Source organism: Schistocerca gregaria, chromosome 6 (genome assembly GCF_023897955.1).
Source record: "Schistocerca gregaria isolate iqSchGreg1 chromosome 6, iqSchGreg1.2, whole genome shotgun sequence".
Taxonomy (NCBI): Eukaryota; Metazoa; Arthropoda; class Insecta; order Orthoptera; family Acrididae; genus Schistocerca; species Schistocerca gregaria.
This window is the reverse complement of record NC_064925.1, coordinates 48189388-48196564: the sequence shown is the minus strand read 5'-3', so window position 1 is coordinate 48196564 and position 7177 is coordinate 48189388. Positions and strand designations below refer to the sequence as shown.

At 42.6% G+C, this 7177-nt stretch overlaps 1 long non-coding RNA gene across 1 annotated transcript; it reads left to right on the top strand.

Annotated features, from left to right (window-relative positions):
• The first annotated feature begins 506 nt into the window (after positions 1–506).
• LOC126279083 (uncharacterized) lies at positions 507–5019 on the top strand. Its single transcript, XR_007550780.1, has 2 exons — positions 507–649; positions 4688–5019. It is a non-coding gene; the product is annotated as an uncharacterized LOC126279083 (long non-coding RNA).
• Positions 5020–7177: the final 2158 nt, after the last annotated feature.

Here is a 7177-nt window from a genome sequence, read left to right as displayed (position 1 = left end):
AGAGAACGGTGTCCCCCAGGGCAGCGTTTTAAGCGTTACCCTGTTTGCCATAGCCATCAACTGTATAACGTCTACAGTGAGGAGTCCAGTACAGTGCTCCTTATTTGTGGACGACTTTGCTGTTTTCTGTTCCTCCTCCAGTGTTTGAACCGTGAGCCGTCAGTTGCAGCTAACAGTGCGGCGGTTAGAGGAGTGGGCTGCAAAGACGGGTTTTCGGTTCTCTGCCGATAAGTGTGTTTGTGTTCATTTTAATCGTTCTCGTCGTCTTTTTACTTTGCCTGCCTTGCATATGGGGGATACTGTCCTACATTTTAGAGACACAGTGCGGTTTCTGGGCCGAATTTTTGACTCCAGGTTGTCATGGCTGCCACACCTACGTGACTAGTGCCTTCAGGGTTCTGGCTTTCAAAACACCCTCAAGTGCCTCAGCCGCAGGTTTCGGGGAGCGGACAGGGCGCGTCTCCTTCAGTTTTACCGAGATTTCGTGCGTTGGACTATGGGTGCACAGTATATGGGTCAGCGAGGCCTTCTTATTTGCAGATCCTTGACGCTGTTCACCATGCTGGGATTCGACTGGCCATGGGTGCTTATCGGACCAGTCCCATACCCAGCCTCGGTGAGCAGGCGAGCTGGGGGCTGCCGCCGGATGGTAAGTGGCGCTTCCCCAGCCTCAGCACAATCTTGTTGCCCATCCACCTCTGGACCGCCTTTTTTCCCGCCGTCCCCGGGCAACGTTTAGTACACGTTGCACACGGATCCCAGAGTCCCTCGGTGTGGTGTCTGTACAACCCCAAATCCAGGATTTTAACCCCCTGCCACTCTGGTTACTGAAGAGGCCCAGAGTGATTTTAGATTTATTGCAGTACAAGAGAGATTGCACTCCTGCCACCGTTTTTAATGCAGCATTTTCTGCCATTTTATCTGAGCACCACGACTATGTAGCCTGTTTTTACGGATGGGTCGAAACAAGGGGATTCTGTCGGGTGCTTTTTTTTTTTTTCGAGTTCGTGTCTTCAAGGTCCGCCTGCCTCAGACTTTCGCTGTCATTGATGCAGAATTGTCTGCGATCTTGCGGGCACTGGAGCACATGAGACATTCTTCCTCTGCTAAATTTCTTGTCTGTTCCGATTCACTCAGTGCACTTCACTTATTGCAACGTTTGTATCCGGCAGACAAAACTGTCCAGACCATCCAGGACGCCCTCCTCCGACTACAGCGACTGGGGAAGGTTGTAGCTTTCTGCTGGGTTCCGGGGCATGTCGGCATTGCTGGGAATGAAAGGGCAGATCTCGCAGCCAAGGAGGCGTGTCTCACCCCACAAGTATCTCGGTGCGCTATCCCCTTGCACGCACTCACCTCGCTGTTGAGCTCATGGGTTATGCGCCTGTGGGAGGATGAGTGGCTGGAAGTGACTGACAATAAGCTCCGTATAGTCAAGCCCACAACGCCTGTGTGGTGTACTTCCTTTCAGCCCCATCGACGGGATGAGGTTCTCCTCACTCTGCTTCGAATAGGCCACAACCCTATGACGCATGGCTACCTGCTCCGGCGAGAGGACCCTCCAATGTGTGGTGCTTGCGGCATCCAGGTCACTGTGCGCCACGTTTTATTGGATTCCTTTTTATTTTCTGACCAGCGGGCAGCAGCTGACTTGCCAGCGGACCTGCCATCTCTTTTAGGCAACACTCGGACGACTGTGGCTAAAGTTTTAAAGTTCTGTGACATGTCAAATGTTCTTACAAAGATTTTAGGGAGAGGATTTTAATTTGCTCGCTGTGTGACAAGCTAGCCCATATTTTATGTAAGTGGGCATCCAATAACAATTACCTGTGACATTCTTGTTGCTATTTTTCCCCTTTCCTTAGGTTTTACTTTCTTATGTAACATTTTCCTTCTTTTCCTTCTTTTCCTGCTTTCTTTGAGTGTGTGCTTTAGTTTTCTTAGGTCTGTCCACGTTCGTTCCTTTTAATGTATGTCAGAGCGCTGATGACCTCGATGTTGAGCGCCCATAAGCCCCAACACACCACCATCAAAACTGGCAAAAGACGAAGCCGTGGCTGTCCGTAAATAACAAACTTAGTAATATGCACAGTGTGTTCACAAGGTCGTGAACTTCAGGTGGAAAGCAGTGAACGTGTGCGTATCGATAACGCTATTTTAGTTGGTGTTTCTGCTAATAACGCCAATAAATGATAAAATCGGGGATCATGCAATTTTAAGTGCAAATCACACGTGAAGTGCGTAGAAATCAAGAGTATAAAAGAAAAGTTCAGAAAAATGTGAGAGTGATAGTGAAAAATTGTGGGGGAAGCAGCATCAAGAAAAAGTAATCGCAACTGCTTCGTCGTTCAGATCTGCATATGTAATAGCTAAACAGAAATTATCATTCAAATTGTATCCTGCAGTAATCGAACTGCAAAAGCTTAATGGTTTATCAGTTGGTAATATGCTTCATTCTGATGATGCATGCCGAAATATCTTTGTTTGTAGGAGAAGAAATGAAAAAGAATCTTGCTCACTTCCTTGTGGAATCGGGTACTAACTTTAGTATCATGATGGACGAAAGTTTAACGGTTTCCAATAAAACTTGTTTAATAATATATTTACGTTTTCCTTCGAGGGAGTTGTTTGCAATTTTTTTTTTGACATTGTTGAATTAGATAGTGGGACAGAGTGCATTTTCAGCACACTGTTAGCAGATCTTGAAAAGTATGGCCTTACAAATGATGTACTAAAAAAACCACCTCGTAGGTATCGCAACAGATGGTGCCTCAACAATGCTTGCACCTTACAAAGGCGTAGCCGCTCTATTGCGTAGTCATTTACATAAGGATTTAACTGTCGTTCATTGTAGGAACCACAAAAGGGAATTGGCTGTCCACGATGTTATGAATGATGTAGCATAGGTATACCATATACAGTTTTTTTAGATTCCTTATATTCTGCGTTTTCTCGAAGTCCCAAAAATCAGAGACTACTACAAAGTGTTTCACAAGAATTATCCTCGCATCTATTAAAATTAGGCCGTATTTTTCGCGTACGTTGGATTGCTTCCTCATTTAATGCTGTTCGAGCTCTTCTTGAAAGTCACAGTTCTCTTGTCCATCTTTCTGAAAAACTGAGACATGATGGTTCCCGATCAACTCAGGAGGGATCTAAATTTGAAGGTATACTAAAACATCTCACAAAGTGGTTGCTTGTAATAGAATTAATACTTACAGAACTTCCAGGGCCTCATAAAGCATAACTATCATTCTTCACGCAGAACAGAAATTCTTCAGTCTTTAAAGCAAAACAGGAAACTGACGTGGCTCTAAGAACTCTTGAAATGCTCAAACAAATGACTCGCCATGGACTAGGATGATAGTACAGGAGTTGGAGGAAAAGCGTGCATTCAAGGGGGTATTAGTTAAGGAACCATCTTGTGATGAATATAACAGATTTCAGACATTTCGGAAGAAATGTTTTCAGTTTTTGGTAGACAATATAAAAAACCGCTTTGAGGACCTGGATTTCTTTTCGTCTGTAGCCATATTAAATTCAGATACATGGTCTTCAGATGATTATGAACGTGTGTTTTATGGTGACATGTCAGTTTCTCGCTTGTGTAATAAGGTTGATTTTAAATTACGTGAAAGCACGTGTGCATCACTAGTTAACGATTTTCGAATTTACAAAGAAAATCCTCAGCACATGCCCAATTGTGTGAAGGAACTTGTGAAAGCAGTCGAAGTTATGCCTATATCTATGGCTGAATGTGAACGCGGATTTAGTGCCATGAATTTAACAGTGACTGATCAGAGAAATCACTTACAAATTCCGACACTTTCAAATTTACTTTTCATTTCAATAAATAAACCTTCGATACAGAAAAATTTGCTGCAAGGTGGATCAAGTCTCAGCACCATAGCGCCCTTGACAAACCAACAGTCAAACCCTCGAATCTTCAGGAGCACTCTTTCATCTCGTCTCGTCATTTTAACTTTAGTTTAGTTGAAAATTATATTCTGTATTACTAGCTGAACCGGCCACACTTTGAGGTAATTTATTTTAGTGTAGTTTGAGTATCGTATGAGATGAATTAAATGTAAAATTAAAATTTTTGTGTTTTGTGCTTAATTTCAACACACTGAAATTATAAGTGAATGTTAATTTGTTGAATCATCGTACTATAACAAAGCCACAGCAATCATTTACAAAGTTGTTAATTAACAACATATGAAGATTTATTAATTTTATAAATGAGCTAAATAAACTCGGCATTGCCCAGATGTCTCTACATTCCCCTTATGTCCCTCTCCTATTCCCACTACCCATCTTCTCCTGCCCTTATCGCTGACGGAGGGGATAGGAGGTGATAGCGAAGAGGAGAGTGTCCATCTGCTTTTCTCCTCTAAGTCAATTTCTCTCGCCCTCTGTCAGTTTCCTCCTCCCCCCTCTTTCTGTCCCTGACATCCTACATTTACATATTGAAAGCAGTAATTTGCGTCTACAATTGTCATAAGGACAAAGATGAATGATTTTTTTGTAGTTGTGTTCACTTCCAGTATTCGGAGGACACACAATTTGCGCATGTTTGCCATATATGGCTCCTTCATTTCGAAGTTTCTTGCCACCTTCTGCCATTCTTCAGTATCTTTTGGAATCTGAAAAGTAAATGATACTCATTACTTTTCCTCTTTTTCAGACTGATGACACAGAGGACACAGTATCAAAAGATGACGGCGATGTAGCTCTTGAAGAACATGTACCTCCCACATATGTCAAGCACATGTAATCAAATGTTCTTTTTAAAGCGGCCTTTGGGGAGTATGAACAGCAAACTCCGAGCATCGAAACATTGGTTGCATAACCTAGCTGTGAAATTGTATTTCTGGACAATAATAATTGCGACGAATTTGTTAAAAAAGAAACAGAAGAGCTCGAATTAATTCGATTTTGGAAATAAATATTTTTAACAACTCTTTAATATCCATTTTAATTCGCTTAAAATGCCAATAAAACATAACTTAAATGAAATCAGTACTGAATGTTGCGTGCTTACCTTTATGCAATTCAACACCAATGAAAAAGCTTCACATACTTCTGGCACTATGAGGGAAATAGCAGAACATGATAATTTAAATAAGTATATTAGTGACTTCCATGAATCGCCAGTGGCTAAAAATCGTCATGTGGTGGCCCATCGAATTCTTGGTAAAATAATGTCTTGGCAGTTGTCATCTTTAATTACTTACTATAGTTAACTACACCTCTTATTGTAAAGAAAGTCTTCAGTCGACATTCTCGTAAAATTACTAAATATCGCACCATCGTCTGCTTCTAGTTCCTAGGATACTATTTCGTGGACCTTCTTTAAAAAATTCTCATTTCCGTTGTTAACTGCATGTGCAAGTACCAATTAGGCCGCCGCTGCGATCACTTTAACATCCATTATAGTGCAAGACCGACACACGTGTGGCACAAATTCTGTTGCTTCGGTATAAATTAACCTGCCGCGTTCAACATACGCTGTAATATGTTGCCTGTTGTAGCATTCTACAAGGCGACGCACGCCACATTTCCGTAGCATGCCACAGCGTGGCAAGACGTCGCCCCAGCGTAAACGAGGCTTTAGAGACAGGTCTGTATTGTATGGTGGATGTGATGTGTTGCGTACGAAACTAAAACCTGTAATCAGATCCTAACTGTGAAGAGATCTCACACTGCAGCAAAATAAAGCTCGCCCTCCTTGTACCAATCGGACAGCCGACGCAATAAAGGAGTTGAGATTCGAGGTGCTGGAACATCCACCAGACCTGGCTCTAAGCAATTTTCACATATTTGGACCCTTAACGGAAGCACTACAGGGAAGATGATTTGAAAGTGATGACGTCATTGCAGCGGTGCAAAAGTGGTTACAGATGCAACCGAAAAACGTATTTTCTGATGAAATAAAAAAAAAAACTCCTAAAACGTCGGGAAAGCTGCATTGAAGTCCAGGGAGGTTACGTAGAAAAATAACGCATGTTTCAGTTTTCTATCATCAGAATAAGTGTGCCTTTACTATTTGAATTCCCCTTGTACAGCTGTCTGTACACGATTTTCTAAATAAGCTTTACCTATAATGTACTTTTAAAGATGGCTTTTTTCTGATAGTTATTTATAAATAGATGTTAATGCCGAAACTCACTATTCACGCGTATGCACTGTTTAACCATGGGTAACGCCACGGTCCAAGCTACTAACATATAAAATTATACAAACCCACTAAGACATCCCCCCTCCCCAACACTGGTAAAAGCACAAATCGCACACTGCATAGAATTCCTGTGCTGTGAAAATGAGACAGTGGGAAACATCCACAAGAGGTTGAAAAAGGTGCATGGAGATGCTGCTGTCGATCTCAGTACAGTTAGTCTGTAGGCAAGCAGGTTACGTGATGAAAGCGGGCACGGCAATATTGAGGATTGTCCTCGCCCCGGTAGGCCTTGTACTGCACACCCTCCAGACAATGTGCAGAGAGTTAACGAACTGGTGACAGCGTGACAATTCGTTCACTGTGATGCGTCTGGCAGCAACGTTGCGATGGGGGAAGGAAGTGTTTGCAGAATACTGAAAGTGTTGTCGTTAAAAAAAAGATTTGTGCCAGGTGGGTTCCAAGGATGTTGACAGTGGCTCACAAAGAAACACGGTATGCAGTGAACTTCCGGTACAGTACGAGAACGTTGGACAATAATATCTTGGAAGAATTGTGACAGGTGATGAAATGTGACTCCATTATTTTTCACCAGAGACGAAGAGGCAATCAATGGAGTGGCATCATGCAAATTCACCCAAGAAATAAAAATTCAAAACCACACCTTCTGCTGGAAAAGTTATGGCTACGGTATTTCTTGATTCCGAAGGACTCTTGCTTGTGGACATCATGCCAACTGGAACCACCGTAAATTCTGATGCATATGTGACGACAGTGAAGAAATTTCAAGCTCGACTGAGTCGTGTTCGACCACATCGGCAGAAGCATGACGTTTTGCTGTTGCATGACAATGCATGGCCACATGTCAGTCAAAATACCATGGAAGCTATCACAAAAATCGGTTGGACAAAACTGAAACAACCGCCTTACAGTCCTGACCTGTCTCCATGTGACTATCCTCTCCTTGGGAAACTGAAAGACTCTATTCGTGAAACAATG